This window comes from Neltuma alba, unplaced genomic scaffold, assembly GCF_004799145.2.
Source record: "Neltuma alba isolate B1F8T4 unplaced genomic scaffold, ASM479914v2 tig00012284_pilon, whole genome shotgun sequence".
Lineage (NCBI taxonomy): Eukaryota > Viridiplantae > Streptophyta > Magnoliopsida > Fabales > Fabaceae > Neltuma > Neltuma alba.
Window position 1 is genome coordinate 274,340 of NW_021636805.1, and position 8,253 is coordinate 282,592.

Genomic DNA, 8,253 nt, shown 5'->3' on the forward strand with positions numbered 1-8,253 from the left:
AGAACATGATTAAACATCTATTTTCTGCCTTCGATATATGAGTGCAATCAAGGCAGAGAAAAAACTTTAATCGGTCACTTGGTTCAGATACTCGTGCTTTCTGGAAAAAAAAATGCTTCTTTGATTTTTTATTTTCTAAGAAGTGGAGGTTATTATTTAAAAATAAATATTATCTCCGATCCTTATTATAAGACCCTATTTAACTTTTATTTTGGTCCTAAATATAAGATCGCAATCTACTTTGTCTCTCGTATTTATCCACTTTTTTCCATGATAATCCTTCTAATAATAGTAGTTATAGATAACAAACATAATTAGCAAGAATATTTTATAAAAAACAATATCTATTTATTACAATAACTAACTTAACCAAGTTTCTTAATCTCCCCAAATTAGTTAATTGAGTCTTATAATTAGGACCGGAGGTAGTATAATACTTTGTTATGCTAAAGATGCAGATATCCTTGTTTTAGGTTTAGGTAGCTAGCTAGTTTAAGTATTTAGAAGAACAAAACTTGTGTCAAGTTTTTAAAAATTATTAAGTCTATTATTCTAATTAAATTCTGACATTTTGTATATTATTTTTTGTATCAACATTTAACCACAAGTCCCATTGGAACAGTAGAGATAATGGCTTTTAGGAATTCGACCTAAATTTGGTCATTAGAACATTAGGCATAATATTAAAACCTTTGGAAAGCTTGACTTGCTAAGATTTTATTTGAGAAGTTACTTTTTTTTTTAGGCCAGCTCGGAAATTACTTTTCAAATTCCTCAGATGAGGTTGGAAATTGGAATTTTAATTTCCTGAAAACTTGTACTCATTTTTAAACCAAGTAGAAGAAAATCACTCATATTCTTTATTTTTCTTGTGGGGCCAAAATCACCACATTCTTGGGAATAGTTTTTTTCCCCCAAAAAAGGAAATTGTCCATTAATTAATGCAAAGATGCCTCACCGGTTAGAGAGAAATAATGTGGCATAACAAGATCCAACTTCGAAATCATCAATAATATAACAGTATGCTTAACCGGCAATATTATGCCGGATAACGGGAGAAGTTCAGTAGAAAAATGCGTACTATTTACTTCACAAATCCTAAAAAATTGCTAAAAACTGTGTGTGTGTGTGTTGTTTTTTTAATTGTTCTGATACCAAAACAGGAAACTTGTAACCTTTTCTTAGCTATGAGCAGATGGAATATAAATACTGCTACAAAAGTATCCAAGATCAACTGTAAGAAATAAACAATTTTTTCAATATTGAGGAAAAATTAGTGTTGTTAATTAGATATTTTGAATATGTCAAGCTTTGTTTTTTTAAATGCTCCTAGTGGAATCACACCTTAATTAATTAATGACAATTAAATGATTGGTAAAATAAGAAAATTGCATTAATTACACAATCATTTCTCCTAAGTTTCTTATATTTGGGACAAAAGGAGAGTATAACAATTTCTTAATAAATGGAGTTGGAGAGACTATACGATAAACTATTCCTATAATGACTTAAAGGTTATGTAGCCAAAATTTGTTTGGTCCATCGTATTGGAGTAATTTGTTCATGCAATAATAAGGAATTATATTTGAAGGAAACATACTGGGCCGGTTCTAGGTCATAATGCTAGACTACTAGAGTTTTGATAAGATTTGCACAACAGATGCACCAGATGCACCAGAGAGAGGAGAAGAGAATACTAGAAAACTCAACTATATGAGTGAAGAGAATGGATGGAGGCATTTCCTATTTATAAGGTCAGAGTGACCCTTATTTCAGGAAGGTACAATCTTTTTCATTTATTGTGAGATAATATTTTGATTTCACAATCGACACTTAATGTTTAATTGATTTTTCTCCAATCAATCAATTACATAATCCTTGATTAGATATTCCCTAATCAATTATTAATTGTTTCTGGTTTATGATTGATTTTCTTGATTAGAGAGATTTTCTTCTCTTGGATCAAGTAGCCCAACTCATCAAGAGCGGACTTGGATCCAATGTCTAACAATATTATTTAAGTTTTGTAAATAATGTAACTTATTAAAATAATTAAATGAAATAGCACTTAAAGTGATTATTTTAAAAAGCTAATCCAACTAATTTATCAAAAGAAACTGGAAACAATTTTTCTTTTGGAACTGATTAGTTTAAAGGAAGAATTTTATACGTGCCAAAACAAAAAGGAGAATAACTTGCCAACTCCAGTTAGTATGAATACATAACTCTTGTCAGCTCAACAAATGGTTGGGATTTTAATTCAACCCTTGCATATGCACCAATTTAGCTGGGAGGAGTTTATCATTTGCCCTTGATAATACGAAATTTCTTCTGTAAATGAGACTAAGAAAATAGTTAATTTTCTTTTTAATTTGGTTTGTAATTCTCTATAAACAATTTTAAGTATTTTCACATAAATTGAGATAACTCTCATATCATATACTTTTTTTTTTTTACTTCCTCGTATCATTTTTTTTTCATATGTGGTAAAATTACTCATAAAAAGCTAATATAAATACCCACAAATTTTTATATTGATATAATTTTTGGTTCGGAAAGGGTTTGGTTACTTTTTACTAGTATTTCCTTTTTCAACCTGTGGGTACTAATTAAGTAAATTAAATTTATATTCTAAAGTGATGGGAGTACTGCGCATTACACATTGTTTTAAGAAAAACGAGTAACTCACACAAAGAATGATATTTATTAAAAAAATAAGAGAAAAATAAATAACAACCATAAATTATTATTATTATTATTTGGTAGGTAATATATCAGAAAAAATCTGTCTCGAGTGAAGAGTTATAAATCTAATAGCATTTGGCTTTTTCTCGGAAGGAGAAAGAAAGTGATAATTGGTTCACGTGGAGGAGTGGTGCCACGTGAGCCAACGATATAATGTTCGCTCTCTTCTTTTATCGACGACCAGACAACGAAGCCACTCACTCGTGCTATTCTGCACGCTCTTCTGTCCTCACAGCGACGGAAAAGCTCACAGTAAAGTTGGAGAGAAAAAGAGCACAGCGAGGGAGAGAGAGAGGTGATTATAGAGACGCCGAAACAGTTTCAATGAATCATCGGAAAGATTTTGATGTTTTGGATGCCTGAATCTTAAGTCAATTATATTCTCCCATGGTTCTCTCTCTGTAATGGCGATGCCAGACGGAGCTCTGGCTGTAATAAATGGCACTGTGAACGCGGTTGATTCCTCATCCTCATCTTCCATGACTGGCCTAAAGAAATCGCCTCTGAAATCACCGATTCTGATATTCTCTTTCTTCCATAAAGCTATTCGCTCTGCGCTCGATGGCCTCCATCGAGCCGCCTTGGATTTTGCCACTAACCAGCAAGCTGCTGCCTCTGACATCAACCCTTGTTCGACCGCTGTCACTTTCTTCGTACCATCTATCAGCATCATTGCAATGCGGAGGATGAGGTGCGTTAGTTAGTGAAGTTGATAGGATTCTTCTTTTTCCTTTTCCAGACTGGGACTGATGATTCTGGTTAAAAAATATATTATGAGTTATCTACCATTGAATGATCATGTATTTACTTTATATTTTACTTTTTGAGGAGTTGTCTACTTTAAGACTTATCTTCATCTTCTTTGTTTGGTAAAGTTCTTCTTCTTCTATTTTTCCTCCTTACTCTCTTTCTTTTGCTCGTGAAAGAGTTTTAGCCATCGGATTGGACTGTTGATAACTTGCTTATGTCTTGTGAGTTATGATATCATGATTATCACAATGCCAGTGTAAACCATATAACACTCATACTAAGCACCGAAAGTTAGCTTTCTGAAAGAGTCTGATGGATTGCTTCTCTGTTTCATTTAAATCTTTTTATATGTGAACGCGCACCAAAATTTTTTTATATTTCCAACTTCCTATGAGTAATGTTATTAGGACCTATCTTCACCTTGAAGCGTTTTTCAGTCATCTTCCTGTACATGTTAAATCAGCTTTTGGTAATATCATCTGTATGGGAGGCAATATTATTGAATACAGATCGAAATGGTGAAACTTTTGAATCGAACAACCGAGAAGGAAAGACCTGAATACTCCTTGATGTTAATCTCAGTGCTAGCATTTCAAATGCAGTGCAATTTTAAAGGAAAAGAAGCAGACAAAATGATAAGGATGCTCTGGAGAGTTTTTTTAATTGGATATCGGATAATTACAAGGTTGAACGCTTAAAATGAGGTCTCTATAAACTCCACTTGCATGCTAATGGTAATTTTTTTTTTTTTTTTGGGGGGGGGGGGACGTCATTTTGATGTGATCACTGGTTCTTTAGATCCAAAATATGGCTAAGAATTACATTAGTATGTCTTGACTTTCTTAAATCTGACATTCTTTATTTTTAAAAGTTAATTACATGGGATTCATCCAATTTGCTATCGTGTTTACTTTGAATTCACAGGTCATATCCCTGCATTAGATATACGGGTAAAGAATGTTGCGCGGACGTACTTCTTGGAGCATGAGGGAGAGAGTCTTCTTTTGACCAATTGTTCAGGCTGTTAAATTCAAATTTGCTAGAGGAAGAGGGCTGCCGTAGAGAATTAGCTTCTTGTACTGGTGCCCTTCGAACATCAATTAGCCAGCATATGTTTAAGGAAGAGGAGCAGGTAAATATATGATGATTCTACCGGTATCACTGATTTACCAGACTTTTAGATTTATGGGTAAACTTGAATGTGATACTCAACATCCAAGGATATTCTTTGCATAATGTCTTGAAATGACCTTTTGCTGTCTCACTGCCTTCATTAAAGTGTTTGTTTTGCTTGAATATAGCCACACATAGTAAAGTTTAACCAATTGAACAATCTTTTGTTGAAACAGTTCTTTTCTTTTGATGAACCATTTTTGCTTCAGCAGTTGAATAGAGAAATTTTAGTTATGTGACAAACTAACCCATATTTATGGTATATGATATATGGGATGTTATGGACAGTATGCCTTTCCAGATATGATATATGTGAATATCTTTGATATTTATGTTATACATTATTTCCTGTTAGACAATTGCTTTGCATACTGGGGCTGTAACTTTTTTCCCCACCAATCATCGATGTAGATTTTTTGATACCGACTTCTACAAAATCCAATATCCAGTCGTTGCATTGGGCAGGTCTTCCCCTTGGTTATTGAGAACTTTTCATTTAAAGAGCAGGCGTCACTGGTGTGGCAATTTCTTTGCAGCTTCCAGTTTAAAATGATGGCAGAATTTCTTCCCTGGCTTGCCTGTATGTATCATCTGATGAACATCAGGATATGCTTAAGTGCTTGTGCTCAGTAATTCCTGAAGAGAAGCTTCTTCAACAGGTAAGTTATTTGATTGGATGCTGTTGCTTAATGATTGAATCTGAATATTGTTTCAACTTGAATTTTCGGATTGTCAAGGTTGTCTTTGGATGGATGGAAGGGGTGAAGATTAAATGTAGAAGCTGCATAAATGATACCAAGGCTCACTGTGAGAATGTTGGGATGCATGACTTAACCAGTTGTTCTGAAAAGGTGTATTGTGTCTGTGAAACTTCCAAAACTGGAAAAAGGAAATGGATGGAGCTAAGGGTTGATCATACCACTCTCTCATTCTCATGCCCTATAGATGAAATATTACTATGGCATAAGGCCATAAAACAAGAGTTGATTGATTTAACTGAGGCTGTTAGGAAGATACAGCTTTCCGGAAAATTTCTGATTTTGTCTGCGTTTAATGGGAGGTTGCACTTTATTACTGAAGTCTGCATCTTTCATAGGTGTGATCTTTATCCTCTTTAGTATAATTCTATCGTAAGAAAGTTCATAGTTTTGGCAGCCTTTTGCATTGTATTAACAATCTTTCGGACTGCATACAAGGAGGTGAGTCACATAAGTCATAGAAGTCATACCCCCGTCCCACCTCTATTACATGTTTCGGATGATTCAGTGTGTAATAATATGCGATTTCAGGGATTTCTTTTCCCTCCTAGCACACTTTGGTAAATTTCCTGTCTCCGAAAGAAAGGCCAGTCTTGCACTTGGGCTCTTGTTACCCCAAAAAAAAAAAAGGCGAAAAGAAACAAGAAAAAGAAGATGGAAAAGACAAAAATGCACTGAGAGAAGATAATGATGAAACACAATATTATATCATATATCTTTTTTTTTTCCCCGTTAGATCCTCTGCAGTGCCGACGTAATATGTGAGCTTATTTTCTTGGCTGCAGCATTGCTGAGGACAAAGTTATATTCCCTGCTATAGATGCAGAGCTTTCTTTTCTTGACGAACATGCCGATGAGGAACTTCAGTTTGGCAAGCTTAGATCCCTGATGGAAGGAATTCAGAATGCTGAAGCCAACTCTCCATCTACTGAGGATTACATGAAGTTGAGGTCTCACACTGAACAAATAAAGGCCACCATACTGAAGCACTTTGACAATGAGGAAGCCCAGGTGAGCTCATCTCTCTTTAAAAGTGACCAACAATTCTGCTGCTATTTCGAATGGGGTCTAAATCAGCCAGACGTTCTCTTATGCTTCGATGGTCTTTCTGTCTAAACTCTAAAGAACCAAGATGGTTCGCCAGAACTTTATATGTTGTTTCAATTCAGCATCAAGGCATTATTAGTATTGTGATTGGGCACATCTTGCTGTCATTATGATCTATCTAACAACATCTCATGCTGATAGGTTCTACCGCTTGCACGGAAACATTTTAGCCCCCAACGACAACGAGAATTACTTTATGAAAGTTTGCGCTAATGCCTTTGAAATTGATCGAATCTGTAATACCGTGGCTGGTCGGATTCTCAGTGAAGAAGAAGCGAAGTTATTTCTACTGAATATGTATATGGCAGGTGTATGTGTTTTCCCATCCTCAAATAATATGTTTAAGTCTCTGTTCTGCTTCTAACTTTCAGAGTTATCTAGTGCAGCCCCAAACAGATTACGCATTAATTACATACTGTTTTCTGGTTGGGCATGCAAGACAAAATCCAGGAACGATGGTTCCTTTTCAAGTAAAACAGGTTTGTGTTCTGCAAGGAAACTATCGGATGTAGAAAATAATAGCCCATCATTCTGCCTCTGTGTTCCTTCATTCAGTCCCGAGAATAAATACTCATCCATTCAGCAAGATGATTCACGTGGAAGTAGTGGACCAGTCAAATATGGAAAGCTAGAACTGAGGGATAATGATGTGTCTTCCCACGCCTGGAACTAAAGAATCTTTTACGTCACCTTATAATCAGATTTGCTGTGTCCCTGGATTAGGGGTAAATCAAGTCATCTGGGCGCGAATTCATTTGTCCCTGCAAAATCTCTGCGATCCTTGTCTAATGGTTCTGTGCCTTCCCTGAACTCTAGTCTATTTGTCTGGGAAACAGATATAGTCTCTGCTGACAATGGGTTCAAAACCGACCCATTGATACCATATTTAAATTTCATAAAGCCATTTGTAAAGACTTGGAGCATATAGATGTCGAATCTGGAAAATTATTTGACTGTGATGAAAATTTCCTGAGAAGGTTCACCGGTAGATTTCGCTTGTTGTGGGGTTTGTACAGAGCTCATAGCAATGCTGAGGATGATATAGTATTTCCAGCATTAGAATCAAAAGAACTCTTCATAATGTGAGCCACTCCTACACTTTGGACCATAAGCAGGAAGAGAAGTTATTTGTAGATATTTTCATTTGGACTCTCAGAGCTAACTCAATTACATGAATCCTTGAATAATAAGAATTCATCTGACCATATTACCAGCTTCTACTCTGATTATTCTGGTTGCTCTGATACCATACAAAAATACAATGAGCTAGTTACAAAGATTCAGGGCATGTGCAAGTCTATCAGAGTAACGCTAGATCAACATATCTTTCGTGAGGAACTTGAATTATGGCCACTATTTGACGTTCATTTTTCTGTGGAAGAACAGGATAAAATTGTTGGTCGTATAATTGGTACTACTGGGGCAGAGGTTCTTCAATCAATGCTGCCATGGGTAACTTCTGCTCTCTCACAAGAGGAGCAAAACAAATGATGGACACATGGAAGCAGGCTACCAAAAATACCATGTTCAAAGAGTGGCTTAATGAATGGTGGGAAGGGACCCACTTCATTCAATCAAACGCGTCCACATCTAGTGACCGTGTTTCACTAGGTTAGCTACTATTTCCAGCATTTGTGATCTCTACAGTGAATCCCCTGTTGTATTTGTTTTCAAGATCAAACTTAAATGTTGCTATATGTTTGAATTTTTTGTAATGTCT

At 35.4% G+C, this 8,253-nt stretch overlaps 1 pseudogene; it reads left to right on the plus strand.

The window, feature by feature from the left end:
- Positions 1-3,149: 3,149 nt before the first annotated feature.
- Positions 3,150-8,149, plus strand: LOC114725850 (zinc finger protein BRUTUS-like; annotated as a pseudogene).
- The last annotated feature ends 104 nt before the right edge of the window (positions 8,150-8,253 follow it).